The sequence below is a fragment of the Hyaena hyaena genome, unplaced genomic scaffold (assembly GCF_003009895.1).
Source record: "Hyaena hyaena isolate Hyena2069 unplaced genomic scaffold, ASM300989v1 scaffold_422, whole genome shotgun sequence".
In the NCBI taxonomy this organism is placed as follows: domain Eukaryota; kingdom Metazoa; phylum Chordata; class Mammalia; order Carnivora; family Hyaenidae; genus Hyaena; species Hyaena hyaena.
In genome coordinates, this window is record NW_024081056.1 from 274,241 (window position 1) to 295,512 (window position 21,272).

Below are 21,272 nucleotides of genomic sequence, written 5' to 3' on the forward strand. Positions count from 1 at the left end.
TAATACTTCAAATTCTTTTTACATTAATTTTTGTAAATCCATGAATTCTGTGATCTTTATTTTCAATACAAGGTGTTTTTGCTTGTTTTTATTTTATTTTGTTTGTATCTATTTTTTTTAAATCAGAACTTTGCCTTGATACTTCTTTTACTTCATCTTGATTATTTGGGCTTATCATTTGTGAATATTAATATTTCAAAATGTCCTGAAGTTGCCTTTCATTCATTTCCTAGTATTGTTAGCATATGGCAGGATATAAGTAAAACAAAGTGCTGGGCTCTGTGCTAGACTTTGAAAATATAGAGTTAAATAAGAAAATTCTATTACAAGAAAAATTAGACATTACTAGACAAAAAATAAGACTTATAGGGCTATATGTAAGTGCAAAGCACTAAGAAAATAAAAAGAAAACCTATCTCAATCCTCTATTGGTAAGAAGACAGAAGGCTTCCTGGAGGAAGTGATAGTTGATATGAATTTTGAAAGATGTATATGAGTTAGCTAAATGAAAAAGAAAGGGCAAGAAAACTTCAGGCCAAGTAAATAACTTAGGCAATAGCTTGGAAGCATGAAAGCAAATGACATAGTTTTTCATCTACTCTATTAGCCTTCCCTTTCATCTTTCTCTATCACAAATATTAAAACCACACACAGTTGTTTTATTTTATCACTATCCAAGTTTTTGATGAAATATTTAATATATGCCTGTGCCAGCTCTTGTATGCCATGGTATGGTAAGAAAATGATTCAGTTGGGACAAATTCACATTCACTTGCAACCTGTATTTCTAGAACTTACCATCTGTTGGCCTCAAATTCTCCATATCAGTGAAAAAGGTTTTTGGCCCAAAAGAAAACATGAAATTTTTTTTCCTCCTAATATTTATGCAGCTAGTAAAAAGAAAAAAAAAAAAAAAGAAGAATAGGGGATAGTTATCTTGGCAATTTTCACCTTCCAGACACTGGGTCGCCTATTTTCTAGTGGGTGGGAAAAGAATTGCCACCAGCCAGAGCTTGTCACAAACAGACTACTAAGTGTAAAACTCAAGATGCTATCAGATTGGCCCATTTTATTTATTTTTTAAATGTTACTTTTGAGAGAGAGAAAGAGCCAGAACGTGAATGGAGGAGGGGCAGAGAGAGAGGGAGACACAGAATCTGAAGTACGCTCCAGGCTCCGAGCTGTCAGCACAGAGTCCAATGTGGGAGTCAAACTCATGAACTGCAAGATCATGAACTGAGCTGAAATCAGACACTTAACTGACTGAGCCACCCAAGTGCCCCAAGGCACTCATTTTAATGAACTAAGCAATGACTTTCACAGAGCTTTAACCTGTATTAGTTAGAGGAACATCAACACCGATGGAAGCTAATCATAACAAAATAAAATCTCAATGTCTTCATACAATAAAATTTAACACACACATGACATTTTGATGCAGTTCTGGCTCAATGGGCAGTTCTTTACCTAATGATTCAGGGACCCAGATCCCAAACATCTTCATGTTCCACTCATCATAATAATGACAGTTTCAAGGTCTTCATGCCCAGGCTCATCAGAGTCATGGGATCAGAAAGAAAAGATGGAGAAAGAACATTCACCTCTTAACTCCTTTGTCCTGAGAGTGAAATATATTTCTACTCACATTCTATCAGATAAAATCAGGCATGTGACCCTCTCACTGGTCAGCTATTTTCCTGTTCTCTAGAAAGAAAAGGCCAAGTTATGTTGTCTTCATTTGAAAGTTTTACCTGGAGTGCCATGGTTATATAAGGATCTAATTATTTTTATATATTTTAAACACACTCTCTTACAACCAATTCAAATACTTTATATATTTAAAAATCAACTGAATATCAACCACTTACTCAGCACCCAACAATTATTTCATCATCTCATAAGAAACCATCTTTTGTAATTATTAACTTATTATCATTAGTTAGCCAATTCTCACCAATACACAATTTAAAGTATAACTTCAAAATAATTTGTTAACAATCACTAAGCTCATTAAAATTACTTTCTGAAAATCTAAATGGTGTGTCCTACTGAGAATCAATGAGAGTCAGGAGGACTCAAACCAGAAAGAAATATGTTAAAAATAAAAACCAGGAATAGTATAACATTGCCCTGAGATAGACAACATACACTAAACTTCCTTCCAACACCATAATCAAAATATTTGGTGAAATAATTTAACAGGCTGTGCATATACTTACTATATTATCACCCAGTGGGTAATATTCCATATTGTTTTAAAATATCAAGAATATCCACTTTGTCAAATATTTTGCTGAAGGGAAGCAACTCTATGTATAGCTTACTTCAATCTTCTTGACTCCTAATTCTATTTTAGTACAAACAAACAAATAAAAAATGTGTGCTATGCCTTTGTGGGAGTAGGTTTTTAACCTGTGTTGTCTCCTAGTGAGAATCAAGTTTTTGCCAACATGCTCAGGAATTATTCATTGCATTTCAAAAGTGATTCTGGACAGCAAGGAGCTATACCAGTCTGAGACAGCCTGGAATCCATCAGTTACAAAGTTGAAGATCTTTAGGGATCTCATGAAGCAGTCTTAAAAGAGCCCAGTAAATTGGAACAGCCATGGCTTTCAGATTTCCCAATTCTCAGAGTTAATAAGGCATAGGAAGAGAAAGAAAGAAAGTTATAAGGAAGAGATGAAAAGTGACTTCATACTAGGTAACCTAGGAGCAAGGATATGGCAGCATGTCATAATTCTTCAGGTTTTTGTCTAACTAGGATTTATCCCTTGAGGATTTATCCCTTGAGGAGAAAATAGCTTTGTTCACATTCTGCACCATCAGAAAAAAATGTTTGATTATATATTTGCAAAGGTAGGTTATAAACAGATATATCTTTAGTCTTTTCCTTGTAGGAAACTACCAATAAAGTTAATCTGATAAGAATTTAACAGGTATATTTCTATGGCAGCAACAAAAATGGACACAATATATAGTTCTTGATACTTTGCTAAAGGACTTCTGTGGCAACTTGTGGGAAAGTAGAGATGGGTTCCATTTCTTGGGCTATTTTAAGATGCCAGAAATATAAGGCTTATATTAGGAAAATGGAAAACTCAGTTTCTTTACTTTTATTACTACTCTACTCTAGAACACTTTTGGGTATTTGCAGTTTGGATTCAAAATTATTTGACCCAGAATTTTCCTGTAATGAATACTCCTCTGGAAATCCATAGAGACAGAGCACCTTGGTTTGAGTCCTCCTGACTCTCATTGATTCTCAGTGGGACATACCATTTCATTTTTAACTTTAGTGAACCTCAGATATCTCAACTGCAAAACAGAGATGATGATATTGATCTACCTCACAGGGCTGTACAAAACTTAAATAAGATAAATATTAAAAATGTATAAGGTGTTAACTTTAGGAATATCTCCAGAAATGGAAAAATCTTATTTTTTACATGTAATGCTCAGGTAAGCAGAAGGCCTTTCTTCTGAAAGTAAAGACCAGTATACAGTTACAGTTAGGATAATCACATACCTAATTTCTTTAGGAAGGATGCTTGTCTTTTATGTTTGTAGTTATTACTGTTGGTCCTCTAAAAACAGATGGAAATTAGATCAATGACTAGAATTTGGAGACTGGTGGTATGGAAAAGCATAAATGACACAATGGCTTGTGTCTGGCAGCTGTCATTTCTGAACTGATGCATTGTTATCAGTGCTGGAAAAAACCACATGACATCTACTGACACTGATTAAAGCTGATTTTCCCCTGAAATGCTCTCTCACGTCTATTGCACAGTAATGAGCATGCCCAATGTCAGCCTTTCAGTTTCTGACAGTCTAAGTACACATCCTTGGATAGGTTCCAGCCGGGCTGACATCTGAAATATAATGAACAATGCCATTCTAAATTGCCAATGAAAGTAAAAGTAAATATGTGAGGAGCCATATGGAACTTGCTATTGTATTGGATGCTACAGTACATTGTTGAGCATTACTTAGCAGTGGGAACTATGTACAGTAACGGATGGATGACATAATTCTCTGTGTGATGGCAGCTTGAGCAGAAAAGGCAACTTCTGAAATAATAATCATATAAAAATGTCCATACACATTTCCAGACTATAGTAATACTCTGCCAGCTTCTGTGATATATAGCCTATGCAAGATGAGAAGATTTCTAGATAGCTAGCTGCCTTTTGAATCAAGTCACCTGCCATCCAGGCAGTTTCTTCTCTGGACTAGCCACTAGGCTAAACACTTGTGAAGCAGTTTCTACTCTCAAGAATCCCATTCTGCAGAGAAGAGGACAAACTTAAACACATTATTACAATAGGATAAAAGAAATACATTGAGGGGCACCTGGGTGGCTCAGTCAGTTAAGCGGCAGACTTCGGCTCAGGTCATAACCTCACAGTTCGTGGGTTCGAGTCCCGCATCAGGCTGTGTGCTGACAGCCAGCTCAGAGCCTGGAGCCTGTTTTGAATTCTGTGTCTCCCTCTCTCTCTGACCCTCCCCTGCTCACGCTGTCTCTCTCTCTCTCAGAAAAAAAGGAAAAAGAAAAAAAAAAGAAGAAGTACATTGAGAAGTGTCCATGGTGCAATGGAAGTGAAGAGAAAATGGCTGTTTTATGAGGTGGTATGAGAGGAGGAGATGGAAGAGATTGACAAAGGAAACCATATTCAAAGGGTTTGGATGTGGAATATTTCATAGGGGAAAATGGGAAGGGGGGTTAGTGGCAGAAGGTGTATCATATGTAGAGGCAAGGTAGGGTGAAGTATGGCCTCTGTGCATGGCAGCCAGCAGTCTGGATGGCTGCAGCTTGGGAGCCCATGGGGAATGGCTGAGAACTGAGACAGAGCAAGAGCCAGATCGTAAACACGTTTGAGAGCTAAAGATAATAAATATATGGTAAATTTAACAGAATCTTGAGGTGTTTCCAAAAATTATCAAGCACACAATAATGTTGCTGAGTCTGCAAAAATACACCTTGGTGACCTCACATTGTCCACTGAGACTTTTCAACTTTCTAAGTGTTTCATGTGTCAATGGAGCTTCCTGGCTCCCAGAAATCCAAAGACATCCCCTTGGCAAGGATATTCCTACCTTTCTTCTGACACAGCAACCCATAGAATTAGTGATTTGGTAGAACTTCATCAAGAAGAGTAAAGTAATGCCCATCAATCAGGAGACAGATTAAATATGTTAGGGTGTATTTAAGATGTGTCTCTCATCTTAGTTAAAATGGATGAGGTAGTTCTTTACACACTGACTTGGAAAGATGATCAAAACATGTTGTTAAGTTAAAAAATAAATAAAAAATGTGTACAGAGTATTGTAGGAAACATACCACAATATTACTATGACTCTGTCTGAGGAGTCTGCCTGAGTAATATGGAGATTTTATTTTTGACTCTATATATTTTTGTTCTGTTTATTTGTGTTACAATTAGTTTATATTATTTTACAATTTTCACACCCTCCCTCCCACCAAAACACAAAATAACAAATAGTATATAAAGACAAATGAAGAGATAAAGGTAAAATATTCACACACACACACACACACACACACACTTCTGCTTGGAATTCTTTTGATGAGATGACCCCAAACAATCACTCAACAAACTCGTTGGCTAATGATGTTTTTATTGACTTGATTTAATGTGTAGTTAAATTAATCCAACTGCCTGGTTGTTTTGGATACAGGGAAATAAAGCCCATGTTTCTTTTACCCCATGGATTTATTTTCTTTAGGCCCAGCTAGGTTTATCTTAGTCATTTTTCCTATAATAAAACTTTATTGATATAAGACTGTTCAGTTTTCAAATTACATTTTAAAAAATTAAGGAAATTGAGGTAAGACTGGAGGGTAGATTCTGATGTCTTACACGAAGGATGCGGAACATTTCCTGAGTGCTAGGAGTTAAGTCCCTTCACAAATATTCTTCAAATTAAGCCTCGTAGCAAACCTTTGTGTATGTATATATATACATATATATATATGTATACATACATATATATACATAGCATATGTATATATACATATATATACATAGCATATGTATATATACATATGTGTATATACATATATATATACATAGCATATGTATATATACATATATATATACATATATATGTATACATACATATATGTCTCTGTTTTAACAATAAAGAGGGGTTAATTAATAAATTAGGATGACACCTAGCAAGTGACAGATGTTTGGGGAATTTAAAATAGGTTTATGTAGACAAAAACAAATAGGCATACATTTCATCAAGATGAAAACTGGTTCTAAAGAAATTCATCATTTGTATTAACCCAAGATATCTCAATAGTCAAAATAACTTAGGAAGGAGGAAGATGCCCATGCAAATAAAATAAACAGGCTACAAAGGATGTGTCCAATCCCATTCTGTGCTGAAGTCTGTTCCTCTTTCACACCTTAGCCTCTTTTAAGTACAACATAAAATGATGTCTTAGCTGCATTAGAATGAACTGTTTACACACAGATATTAATATTTTGGTCATGGATTTTTAGGACAAGCATCTCTACCTCCCAGAAGCTCTTAGGCATCTTCAGGCTGCATCCTAGGGGACCCACATTACATGACCCTAAACATGCTTCTCTGATTCTGTTGTTCCATTCGTCTCTTCTTAATAGTTGAAGTCAATTTGGATTTGAAATGGCTGGGTTCACCAGAGAGATTAAAGAATAATTTTGTTTACTCTTAATTCAAATGAACCCTGGAGCCTCATTAGTTATTTCAGGCTTAGGGCTTTGCTCCAGGAAGGAAACAGGAGATTGTTTTCAGACTCCAAAAACTATAGAGCACAGATCTGGTGTCCTCCCATCCTTTCAATTCTCTTCCTTCTCTCCAACTCAGTAAGCAAGACAGGCTCAAAAGTACTGTTAGTGGTTATAGTGGTTTAATTAGAAAGAGAATTTCTTGGGAAGGAGGGATTTGAATTAAATGGAAGAAAAGGAGGGTGGACAACCCTTAGGATCCAGGAAACAATAGCTGTAGATTATACAGAACAAGTTTTCAGAAGTGACATTGTGGGACATTATGAAGCCAGGCAAATAATAATACAGATTAATGAGATTCTTAACCTCTTGGTCTTCTGGAAGAATGATACCAAGCATGTTATGGATAATTGGCATGGATGTGCAAGGGAAATTGTGCTTCATCAAAAGGAATTTATGGTCTTACATATTGTGAAATTCCCTTGAAAATCTCTTTGAAGAATGTCACCTTGAAACCCTCTCTCATTCCTTTTTCCCTCAGCACTTAAGTATGTGCAGAATCATCTCCAGCATTGGAACAAACTTGAGTGTTTTACTTGAGCGTCACATGAAGATGGTGACTTTTATTTGGCATCCATTTTGTATAAGAAAAACATCCCATAGTATCCTATATTTGTTCTTCATGTAGGGAGAATGCTCTTATTCTGAGACCAGACAGGAAATGAAACTTACTAAGGGAATAGCTGATGCTTCTTCTGGAGCACAGCTCATTGAGTATAATAACTTGTAGAACTGCCCCTGAGATTTAATGTTTAAAAAACATTATTGTAGGGGCACCTGGGTGGCTCACTCAGTTAAGTGTCTGACTCTTGATTTTGGCTCAGGTCATGATCCAGGGGTTGGAGGATTAAGCTCCATGTTGGGCTCCATGCTGAGCAGGGAATCTGCTTAAGATTCTTTTCTCTCTCTCCCCCTGCCCCTCCCCAGCTCACATGAGCATGTGCATGCTTTCTTCTTTCTCTTCTTCAAAATAAAAACATTTAAAAAAATTTAAAAAAACATATTATTATGAGAAATGTTAAACATACACAAGAGTAGAAAAGGGAATATGAGAAACTGTTATCACTTTGCTAAAACAATCACCAGCTGCCTGACTGCAATGCTATTTAAGTTGATATTCTCATATTTTTCTTTGGATAAGTATATGCAGGTGATTTTTTTTAAAATTTAAATTTGTGAATGGTATACATTCATCAGCCTGCATCTTATTTATTTTATTTTTAAAAAATGTTTTATTTATTTCTAAGAGAGGGAGAGACAGTGTGATCAGGGGAGGGTCAGAGAGAGAGATAGAATCTGAAGCAGGCTCCAGGCTCTGAGCTAGCTGTCAGTACAGAGTCCGACGCGGGGCTCGAACCCACTAACCGTGAGATCAAGACCTGAGCCAAAGTCCAATGCCTTAACCGACTGAGCCACCCAGGTGCCCGATAGCCTGCATTTTAGTCATTGAAAAAAAATAACTATGCTGTGATCATATTTGAATCTTAAGCCTCTGGCACCAGGTCATATCAATTTTAGTAACATCTATAGTTTTTCTACACTTATGTAATATCTTGAAACTGGACGTAGGGAGGAACCCAAGCTCCATTTCCCCAGATGCTAAGAACATAAAAGGACCATATGTAAAGGGATCCCCCAAGACAATTATCTTTAAATAAAGGGGAAAATCTTTGTAACAGGCTGACATCCCCCTCTCTCCTGACACTGTTTACTCCATTCTCTGTCACGAAAAAGAGTGCAAAGGAGAAGAGGGCTTAGTTTTTTATTTTTCTCTCTATAAACCTAATTTGAAAGGTGGATTTTGAGCTAGAGTAGAGATGCTTATGTCCTTGTAGTCTTCGTGTTCATCTGAACACTTAGTCTATGGCCCAGGTGAGTCTTTTCTCTTTTTAAAGTTATCCTAACCCTCTCATCAACCTAAAGTCATTGACAAAAAATGTTCAAGTAGCTGTTAATATAGTATATAGAAAATATTTTTTAAAATACCGCAGTGCAAGGATTTGAATTTAGAAACTCTGTTGCTTTGTCAGGATGCATTTCTGTCATTTAGAAGTTGGATTCCATTTATCTCTATGATGTACTTTTATACTTTGACTCTGGGATTTTTCTTAAAAATGGTTAAATGTATGTTTTTACAATATCGGAGTTCTGTTTTGAATGGTTTTAACTATATTTCCTAGGCTAAGATAGGATAAGGATTCTTTACAAGGGAAATATTATAACTTCAAACTGATGGTTTGAAGAGAGCAGGGAAGAAAATAATAATAAGAAGAAGGAGGAAATGCATAAGGCATTTACAGACAATGACTCTACAAAATATAACCTCTTCACCATTGCTCAACATGTTAGTTGCAAAATGTCATAGAGATCAATACTGCTGGACTGATAACTCCTGAAGATTGGAGATATCTTAGTTCAATCATCCATATGTTCTTTATATGCAAAAAGGAAAACAACTCTCATACTAATGTGCCTGAGGCCTTAAACATTTGCTGAAATGTAGCAGAAACAGCAAGGACCAGAGCCTCCAGAGCAGTTGGATTAGAATGAGAAAACCTTTCAGATTGAGATAATATAGGTTTAACCCATCAAAATGGTAAGATTTGAATGGAATAATGCACATCATTATCAGGAAAGTAAAACAAAGAACACCCCAAAACATAGCACATGTAACCACAACATGTGTAAATGTGTTTATGTATAAATCTTAAATGTACCCTATAAATGATGTACTATGAAACAAATGTAAAAGGATAGCATAAATAAAAATATAAATTAAAACACTTACATTTTCTTCCCAATGAGCACGTTGAACATCATGGATGAATGTACCTTACCTTGCTGCTCCTTGTTGTAAAGAATTCTTTCATGCTCAGAAACAGCACCCCCTCTGGTTTTCTAAACAGCTCCATTATTAACCATATCATTTGATTAAGGAAGTATTGAAATCTATTGCTCAAAAGTTTTGCAACAGATAGAAGTTTAAGCTACTATATTGCCTTAATGAATTTGTTTTGCCAGCTAAAATTAGTCCTCTGCACAAAGTAGACACATCTCAGATGTGTGTATTTCAAATAGTCTCAGCCAAAAAGGACAGCTTTTATGGGCTGGGGTTCCTGGGTGGCTTCTGCCCCTTGGCTGTCAGACAAAAGGAGGTAAATGAAGGAGGATAGAAACCTCATCTGTTGAAGAGCATCAAATATCTTTGTCTACCTGGGCTCTCTTTTTGTTTTGTTTTGTTTTCTCCTCAGTGCAGCTACCATCATTTCCCTGCATGCTGTGGGCATCTTTTCTAGAAAATAGCCAATATTGCTTTCACGAGATCCTGATTCCTCATATAATAGCCATTTGCCTTCATCTTCCCCAAACCACTACAGAACCTCTTAATGGCTCTATGTTCTGCCTTCTCTCTAGGCTCAAGTGGAGACTAAGTGACATAGAAGAATTAAAGTATCTCATGCCTTCCACTCTTTAAAGAGATGGTTGCATTTCTAGTTCCCTTCTTTCAAAAGGAACTGAGATGTTTGAATTTGAAATATTGTAAAAATGGTATAATTTTAGTTCACTATTTTTTCCCCCATCAGGTTAAAAATATCTTTCAAATAATTCCTTTCTCATTGGCTTTTCTTAGTCTCAGATTCTCTCAAACCCAAATTTGGAGGCTTTTATTAGTTGATAGTGTCACCTTACTATTAATCATGCTCTTTGATATATACTAAACTTGACTTGATTTATTGAGAGATTGATACCAATGACCTTAGAATGAATAAAAATCATAATCATATTTAATATTGAAGCCTGGTTATCATGCTAGCTGCATATTAATAACCCAATGGATTTGGTGATGCATTTTAAACTGAAATATTAGAGATTTTTCTTTTGTGCTTCTGATTCTTATTGAAAAACTCCATACAAGTGCCTATGGAAGACCAATAAAACATGTTACCAAAACATTTTTATTGATGTCTCATGTAGGGTGGAAGAGGGCAGGTAAATAGGTTGGGAGGGCACTGAAGACATTCCTGGGAAAAATGAAGCCACTTCATTTTATAATTTTGGCAATCCCTGTTTAATGACATTAAACATCATTTGGGCACTTAAAATGTGCTGGGCACTCTGTTAGGAGGTGGATACTGAGATGAATACAATATGATGCTTGTCCTGGAAGAGCTCACACTCTGACGTGAGAGAGACACACAAATAATAAATTCTAAACAAGGCCACATGAGCTCTGTTAAGGGTACTTGGAGATTGTTATGAGAGCTCAGAAAAGTATCATGCAACCTAGCCTGGCAGGGGATGAGGAGTTTTTCTAGGGGAGGTGGCAGGTGAAAGAGTAGGGCTTCTCAGAGAAGGAGGCAGAGAAGAAGATACTAAGGACACAGAACCTGAAACACCATCACATGTGTCCAGAACATAAGTTCCCTTCCCTTGGCTCCTACTGGCCAGCTGTGGAGCAACAAAGCAAGAGCTTACCCAGATGTATGAGGGCTTCTAAATTGAGGAACTGGTATGTTAGAATAAGTACTGTGTGTAATTTCCCACCAAGATATCAGGCCAAAGCCAGGCCTAATAGCTTGGACTCAGAACTACTAAAGAAGTCCAGAGAAGAGACAGTGCAACCTCCTTTCCAAAAGCTTGCCCCTTATTCCCATAGCCAGCAACATAGGGTCTCTTGCTTCAGTTGTGTAAATCCACACCCCAGCTTCAAGAGAGGCCTTGAAACATTTTAACGCCGCTTCACTGACTCTTCTTTAGGAAGTCTCCTCAGGATGCGTACTATGCTTTCTCATGTGTCCATTCTATTACCTTTTTGTTTAAGACAGAGGTTTCTCTAATTTATTTCTCAAAACATGTCTCTTATCTTTTTTATTGAAGTATGCAGGTAATTATGCACAGTAAACCATATTTCTCATTAAATTTCAAAATTTGCTTTTTGAGCAAAGAGGTTTGGAGTCCATGATGGGTTAGGACTTTATAAAAATCCTGGATTTTATTCTCAAATTTAAAATTTCAAATGTTTATCAGGTACATCTCAGTTTTGTCTATTAAATCTGGATACTTCTTTTCACTCTTAATAGTGCTGAGATATTTATTATAATTATATAAAGTATATGAAAACTGGAGACACTCCATAATATTGAAAACTTGGGGGGCGCCTGGGTGGCTTAGTCGGTTAAGCGTCCGACTTTCGCTTAGGTCATGATCTCGCGGTTCGTGGGTTCGAGCCCCGCGTCGGGCTCTGTGCTGACTGCCAGCTCAGAGCCTGGAGCCTGCTTCAGTCTGTGACTCCCTCTCTCTCTGACCCTCCCCTGCTCACGCTCTCTCTCTCTCTTATCTCTCCTAGAAATAAATAAAACATTAAAAAAAAAGAAAAGAAAAGAAAACTGGGAATTCTGACCCAATCTTGCATGGTGGGTCTTAGATTGGATGTGGGTTGTTTGGGAAGCTCCTCTGTCAGCAAAATTGTCTGCCAAGTAAGAACAAGAGGACTGGCATTGTTTTCAGAGGAATTCCTCCTGCTTTCAGAATGTGATATTCACCTTTAAAGATCACCTTTAAAGATCAGTGGGTTCACATTGTAATTCTCATCTAGAGGCTAGAGACTTTAATGACTAACATATTTGCCCAAAGATAAGTGAATTGAGTGCAATGAGAAGAAGTTGGGTAAATATTTTAGATTTGCAACATCCTATATTTATCTGTTTAATTTTTATTATTACTTGTTACCCTCATAAAAGCACTGCATTTAAATTAAAATCATAATAGTTGTCCCTAGTAAAAAGAGATTGAATGAGATGGGTACCTAATAGAGACTGAGTTTACAATACCTATTCAGCCCTCAAAAGCCAATCATTAGATGAGTGTCACCTTGTCAATGATTGGTTTAGAAACAGAAAAATGATCTATTCTTGGTCAATGAGACATTAAGGAAACCATTATGAGAGGGTCTCAGAAATATTTTCTTGCTTTTAAGTAATAAACATGGAGGAAGACACTCCTTTTGTACTTGCTCTGCACAAGGTAGTATCTGCACACAATGGACAGAATCACTGGAGCCCTCTTGCTGTCACCCTGAGGTTGAGGCACACATAGAAAAGAGGGAAGATCTAAGGTATTGGAGATGCAGAGACCAACTTTTCACAGCTCCTGAACTATTTATTTTTCTTTCTGTTTAAGCTGGGGTTAATTTTCTATTCCTTGCAAATGTGAGAACATCTTCTCTGATTAAAATAGATCAAAGATCTTAATCTTCAGTTAACTGTCTATATTGCCTTTAAGTATCGAAGGAAAGATGCAAAGAGAAAACAAGACCAAGTAGATGTATGCTAGATAATCTAAAGAGGAGCATGTGGCAGATTCCTTTTGTCCAGACAAGGGGCACACAGACAGCCTCATTGCCCTATACATCAGTAGTACCTATGTGTGTTCTAAGGACTCGTGACAGTCTGGTAATGCCAACAGACCACTTTCAGATAAATATTTTTAAATTATTTTAAAAATTGTAATTGCAAATATTATATTGCCATAGTTATCAAAAAAATTTTAAAAGCTAAATTTGTGGTGTATATTACACATGCTTCTTCATCAATGTTTTATATGAAAAATTTATTGCAAAGTCACATAGCTACTCTAATTTCAAGGTAGCAAATAAAAATATTTCAAGATATCTACAAATATAAACTGATATAAAAATCTGCATTTCCTATTGTATCATGGTCACAGTTTTTGTTAATACTTCTGTAGATCATTACCTTCAATTCATAACTGAAGAAAATACTTAATTTCAGTTATAGTTAGTGAAATAATAATATACAAATTTTATTATCCAATTTATAAGCCCTCTAACTTCTATCCAAGGATAGCTTGTTTAGGAACCCCTGTTCCTACCTTTAAAAAAAATATTCTAATCCATCTTAAACACAAACTTTTTTTTTTTTTGCATATATAACATTAGAACCACAGGTGTGTATACATTTATCAGATATAAATTAGGATTGCTGTCACCTCAACTCTTGGACATTTATGTTCAAAAACCTTCTAGTTACTTTTTCTTAACTAACTATGATGTTAGTTGGGGATTTTCTAGGCATTTACCAAGAAAAGAGATTTTTGTTGTTATTCAGGGAGAAAAACTCCAATTTTTCAAAACTATTTTTCTTTCTCTATAATCTAATATTGGAAAGTTACATGAGTGTTGCTTGGAAATAAGCTCTTTGACTAAGTGTTATTGGCAATCTTGTCTAGAACAAAATAAAAAGTGAAAATTTTTATCTGCTAAAATACCCATCCTGACAATCATGATTTCTATTTTATTGGTCCAAACCTCAAATGTAATTCCCTAAAAATCATTTACAGTTTCACTCTACATTAAATTAAAAATCTAGAATGTGAGAAAATATATTTTATGATTTAGTAGAGTTTTCTCACAGAACTCTATATTTAAGAAGAAAAAATAATTTAATACTAAAAAGATAGATATCCCCTGCCCTCATTCCAAACTCCCATTACCAAAGCATTTCAGTTGGGTTGTCTCTTTCAGCAGGTCCCAGTGAACTTTGCAAGATATTTGCACCTTCTCTTTTAAATAGATTTGATGTGCAAAAAAATGGTGGCTTCTTTTTATTGAGTAGATAAATGAATGTAAATATGGAAGAAATTATGAGTGACAGGGTCTAGAGGGCCTAGAGGGCCTAAAAATGCTTGGCAATTTTATGTATTTGGAAAATATATAAATATGGAAAATATATATGGAAAATTACATATGGAAATTTATGTTTGGAATATTATATTTGGAATATTATATTATATTTATTATATGTGTGTGGATAGATGGAGAGATAAACAAATTGCCCTTGAGCAATGTTGTGATGTAGCAGCTCTTCAAGCTCCCACTCTTAATAAAATAGATGTATTTTTAACAATAAGATTCAATTACAATGAACTGTCTGATGTTTCAATGTTGTCCATCAGTGTAACTTTTCTATTAATTGAATTCTCATTGTTAGTAGAAGCTGCAAGAAATTACTGGAGAATAGTCTCCTTGGGGTTTTTATTTGATCAAGTCTTCATCATTTCCTGAAATGGCTAAGCCTCATTAATAGCTACTACTCCTTTCAAAAGAAACTGCCCTGTTTCTTCACCTGGAGCTTATCAGACTTCGATAATGAATGATGTGGAGGAAACTGCTAGGCATTAGCATTAGAGTTATCATTAGAAACAGATTATATCGTTAAAAATTATTACAGTCAGAATGAAGATCAGGATAACAGAGGAATAAAAGAGGTAACAGGCTGGTTAGAAAGAAACATAAAAAATTGGGTGAAATGGAAGCCTTGAAGTTTTCAACTTATTTCTCTAAAGACTATGAATTCAATTGATTCTTTTTTTTTTTTAGGTCAAGTTGATTTCATAATCAAGATCTGCTCTGAGAATGAATTCATGAAATTCTATTTATCAAGTGTTTATTCATTTGTGTATTTATTTTTAAAATAATTTTTGTTATAAGAAATAATATGTGGCCAAATTTCCTCAATCTAATAAAGAGTATCTAGGAAAAAGAAACCCGCAGCTAATATTGCATTTAACGGTAAGAAAATGAATGTTTTCCCCTTAAGAACATGAACAAGATACTCTTGCCATTTCAATTAAATACTGCAAGTATTAACTAGTACTGCAAGTTCTAGACAGTGTAATAAGGCATAAAAAGGATATAAAAAGCATCCAGATTGGAAATGAAGCAAAACTATATCTATTCACAGATAACATGATTTTTTATATAAAAAATCCTAAGGAATCTACTAAAAAACTATTAGAACTAATAAACAAGTTTGGCAAGTTTGCACAATGCAGAAGCAATATGCAAAAGTTAACTGTATTTGTATACAATGGCAATTAAACTCTGAAAGTTAAATTAAGAAAATAATTTCATTTATAGTACATAAGAGCATAAAGCATAGAAGCATAAGGTCTGACTCTGAAAATTATAAAATATTTTTATTTTTAAATTTTTAAAAAAATGTTTTATTTATTTCTGAGAGAGAGAGACAGCATGAGCAGGGAGGGTCAGAGAGAGAGGGAGACACAGAATCTGAAACAAGTTCCAGGCTCTGAGCTGGCTGTCAGAACAGAGCCCGACGTGGGGCTTGAACTCATGAACTGAGAGATCATGACCTGAGTCAAAGTCGGACGCTTAACTGACTGAGCCACCCAGACGCGCCCATAAAATATTTTTAATAAAATGAAAGAAAAATAAATAAATGGAAAGATATCTCCTGTTCATGGATTAGAAGATTTAACATTGGTAAGATAGAAATACTCAATTTTATCTACCATTTCAGTGCAATCCTTATCAAAATCCTAGCAGGACTTTCAATAGAAATCAATAAGATATCCTAAACTTATATAAAAATGCAAGGGACTAGGCTTCCTGGGAGACTCAGTTCGTTGAGCATTAGACTCTTGATTTTGGCTCAAGTCATTATCCCAGGGTTGTGGGATCAGGCCCTGCATCAGGTTCCACGGTGAGCGTGTAGCCTGCTTAGGATTCTCTCTCTGTCTCTTTCTCTCCCTTGCCCCCACCATTAATGCATTCTCCCTCTCTCTCTCTCTCTCTCTCTCTCTCTCAAATTAAAAAAACAATTAAAGGGAACAAGAATGGCCAAACAACTGGATATCCAGATGCAAAAAATGTAATTGGACCCACAAAAATTAACTCAAAATTGATCACAGTTTTATGCAAGGCCTAAAACTATAAAACCCTTATAAAAAACACACAGTGGGTCTTCACAAATTTGGGTAAGGCAAAGCCTTCTTAGAACATTAAAAGCAAAAAAGAATGAAACCAATGATTGGATGCCATCAGAATTAAAAATGTTTGCCATGTTTTGGCTATTGTTGAGAGTACTGCTATGAACATTGGGGTACATGTGCTCCTATGCATCAGCATTTCTATATCCCTTGGGTAAATTCCTAGCAGTGCTATTGCTGGGTCATAGGGGAGTTCTATTGTTAATTTTTTGAGGAACCTCCACACTGTTTTCCAGAGGGGCTGCACCAGTTTACATTCCCACCAACAGGGTAGGAGGGTGCCCGTTTCTCCACATCTTCACCAGCATCTAGAGTTCTCTGATTTGCTCATTTTAGCCACTTTGACTGGGGGGGGTAGAGGGGGGATGGGCATGGAGGAGGGCACTTGTGGGGATGAGCACTGGGTATTATATGGAAACCAACTTGACCATAAACTATTTGTAAAAAAATAAAATAAAATAAAATAAATAAAAAAAAATAAAATTCATCACCAGAACGAAATAAAAAAAAAGAATTAAAAATGTTTGAGCAAGACAGCTTCCCAGAAACAGCAATCTGAACAACTATCCACATGCCAAAGGGAAAAACAAAGAAATAAAAAGAAAAGAAAAATAAAGAAACAAAAAACCTTCACAAGGGGTAAGGATTCCAGGTGAGGTATTAAAGCACCTGGTAGGAGGAAAGAACTAAGAAAAGACATAAATAAAGAGGGTAGGAAAAAAAGTTTCACATTATCTCCATTATCCCTCCCCCAAGCCCAGGTTGTCCAATGAAGAGAAAGACACCTTGTCCATGGGGAACAGTGCATAAGGTAAGCACCCCACTTAATCACAGACCCAGCACCACACCCACATCAGCTCCCACAGCCCCAGAAGGCTCCCATTAACATAGGTTCCTGGGCCACTCAATTGCCAGGCCAGCACCCCATAGGTCTAGACTTTAGGCTGGTTTATATGGACCAGGCTCTTTATCTACCCCGGTGCCAGACCAGTACCCTGTAGCCTCAGTCTTCAGGCCAGCCCTCACAGACCCAAACTTCAGGCTAACCCCCATGGGGTCATTTTTGTGGCCCCAAACTCCAGGCTCACTCTAGTGTCAAGTTGGCCCCATTTATTCTCTAAGACCAAAATGGAAACAAAACCAAGGAATTATTGTTTACTATTCCTTATACATTCTCTCCACTTACTTGATTTTATGCCTTTGATCATGCTACCCCTTGGCTTGAAACATCTTTACCCATCTTCACCTCCACATAGCCAAGTGTTAGCTGCACCTCAAAGTTTGTCTTAAATGTTACCTCTTTCAGGAAGTCTCCAAGGCAAGAGAGGGGGATTTCTCATCTCTGGATACCTCTAGTACTTTATTGCTATCTTTTTATGCCATTTGTCACCTTGTATTATAGTTATTTTTCAGCTTATTCTAGTCCATTTCTTCCATTTCAGTTCCCAATAATTGATATAGTAGCTAAAGGGCTTTATTTTGCCTGAAATTATTCTGTCACTTCTAATGTTCTCCTATCAACAGTTCATTTGCGTATATTCTATGAAGGGATGTATTTTGCTATTTCATGTATTTATTCATATTTTTGTCAGTTGTTCTACTGTGCCTTTTATTAATTATATAGTAGAATGCAAATGAGTCTCATGTTTTGACCTATCAAAAGCAATAGTGGGATGAAGTCACTTGAAATTTTTTGGGGGAATCTTACTCTTGTCCCAAGGAATCCTGTTGAGGTAAGTGATGGAATTCCAAAAAGGAACATAGAATCAGGAGAGAAAAACAGTTTCCATCATTTCATGCCTAAGACTAGATGAGAAATCATAGGGATGTTTTTCATTTGCTGCCTTCTGAACTGAGCAATGAGTTTTAACATATTTGCATATATTAGACAGAAACAGGAGAGCTTCCAGCTTCTAGCAGTGCTTCTTCCCAACTGAAATTAATTCATAGAAAAGCTGTGGCAACATTTGCATTTCAGATTGAGTAGCAGGCCTATACAAACTTGTCTAGCTGGTCAGCTGATGGCTTAAGACATCAATATATTGTCAAGGATAACTTATTACAATTAAATTCCTACCCCCCACCCCCACCATGGCACCTACATTATGGCCATAATTTGGATACAGCTTTAGACCTGGGAATAATCTGGCTTCAAATAAAATATCTAGGTAATTTAAGAAAAATATTTCTTTCCATTTTGCAGTAATATAAACTTTTCATCCAAGTCGCATAAAATTCAGATCCTGCTACTTCTGTGCCAATCCATAGTTGAAAAAACTTGAGTCTTAAAGATTGGAAATGTACTGAGTTAGTTTCCCTGACACTGCAATTGGCTGTTTGCATGCCCATTAGGTTTACTTCCCAAATGTACTGTGAGTTCAAAATCACTTGTGTCCTGTGAATATAATCAGCAAATGTCACTGGGGCATGAAAGAATCCAGGACAACAAAAGCTAACATGCTGTAGCCTAGGGAATTTTATTTTGCATTTTTACTCCCTCCCAGTGGAGAATAAACTCCTAGTTAGAAAACTAATACTAGTATGAGAACTTTGTCCTATTTCATTTCCTTGAGATGCTGAAACCCATTAGATGCATTTGCTCACAGCAATTGTTGCTGATACATCTCAGAGTATAATCAAATGAACTGATGTTTCAAAGTTAGTAGATACTGTTCAAGGACAGACTACATACCTTAGGAATCAGTTTTCTGTGATGGGAAAGGGGAAGGTGGGTGTTAGTGTCCAGCTTTCCACAATTCACTATTTCACTAGTATAGCATGTTCAATCATGGGAAGCTGCTGCTTTGTGTTTTGTTATTGTTGTTGTTTATTTGTTTTGTTTTGTTTTTTTGTTTATTTTCTTTTTGTTATTTGCTTATAAAATTATTCTGGAAAAAGGCAAATACTTAGAGAGATAATCAAGGATTTCACTTTGCCTTCATGGATCCAACATATCCTCATGATTCTCTATAGTTCTGAATTCAAGATTCCTTATGTTGCTATGGGGAAAAAAATGAAGGTATAGATCAATAATATCTAAACTCAAACCCAAAGCAAACCATTTTGGCCAGTTTATTCAAACACCTGCTTAGTCTAGTAAACACATAGTACAGGTAAGTTACTTGCCCAAAGGTTTCAAAGTGAGGCTTACCATCAGAATACCTTGGGGAGGTTCATAAAACATTCATATTCCTAGGCTCCACCACAGCCTTAGAGTCAGAATCTCAAGAAGTGTGGCTGATGAATCTGTATATGTAAAAATCACCCTCAAAAGATTCTGATTTACAGCTAGGTCTGAGGACCAAGAAGAAAACCACTTTCCTTTAGCTACTGGTCTACAGATGTTGAAGAATTACCTCAATGTTTTTATATTTCCTTAAATTTTGATTAGTTTATTCCTTTTATTGCTTATGAAGGAAGCAAAGTATGGCAAGTAATAAGTTTCTTAGTTCAGTAAGTTGATTGCTGCCGCCTATTCTCTAATAATCCACAACACTGCCATCATTTTCTGAGATTCCAAACATACATTTTTTATCTTGTTGTAGTGGCATATGTAAGCATAATTAAAATATTGAAATTCTTCTCTTCCTCAATGGTAAGAGGAATTTTTTATGCCCCTAGAATGTATTTTACAGTTGAAGAGATTACATTGCAGTAAAGATGCAAGAAAAAGTATATATATATATAATTTTAGGTAGTGATAAATGCCTTAATAATAATAATAATAATAATAATAATAATAATAATAATAATGCAAGATACGGAGATAAAAAATGACAGGGATGATAGCAAGATTCAGGAAAGGCTTTTCTGAGGAGGAGACATTTCAGATAAGAAAACAGTACCTGTTATATTTTTAGAACTGGGAAAATATTAGTTGAATAAATGGACAATGATAAGGTAAGAAGGGGAAGGGTAAAAAAGGTAAGAGTATGAAAGGTAAGACCTCATAAAAGTCTAGAGTATGAGCCTATACAGAACTACAATTTTGATATGTCTAGGAATGTTAAGAATGTCAGTATGACTGAAGATGCATCAGCTGAATGAATTAGGTGCCTAGTGATAGGACATAAGCTATAAGAAATAGGCTGGAGCTGAACAGATTGGGGCCTTGGAGGTCATGAGGGAGTTTGGACTTTATTCTACGGGCTGATGGAAAATTATTGGAGAATTTAAGTCAGAGAGGTGGTATTATTTGATTTATGTTATATAGAGATTTCTCAGGCTGCTGTGAAGAAAATGGATTGTAGTATACAAAAGTAAAAGCACAGATATCAGACAAGAGGCCATTGCAGTTTCCAGGACACGGTAGAGATTGCAAATTTGGTGAGAAGAGCTCAAATTCTGCATATAATTAGAAGGTGGACCAATAGACTTTGCTAATGGATTGACTATGGAAGGGAAAGGAGAAAGGAGAGTCACCAACAACTATGTATTTGGCTTGAGAAGCTGGGTAGATGGTATAACTGATAAAGTCAGGAAGACTAAGGAGAAACAGGGTGAGGAAGGTAGGGAACTAAGAGTTCTGTCTTGGACTGATAAGACCAAAATATCATCAGGCTTCAAGTTGGATGTTAAGCCAGTGGTTGGATTCACAAATCTGAAGTTCAGGGCTCTGGTTGAACAGAAAGGTTGGAAGTCATCAGCATGGTACACGTCTGA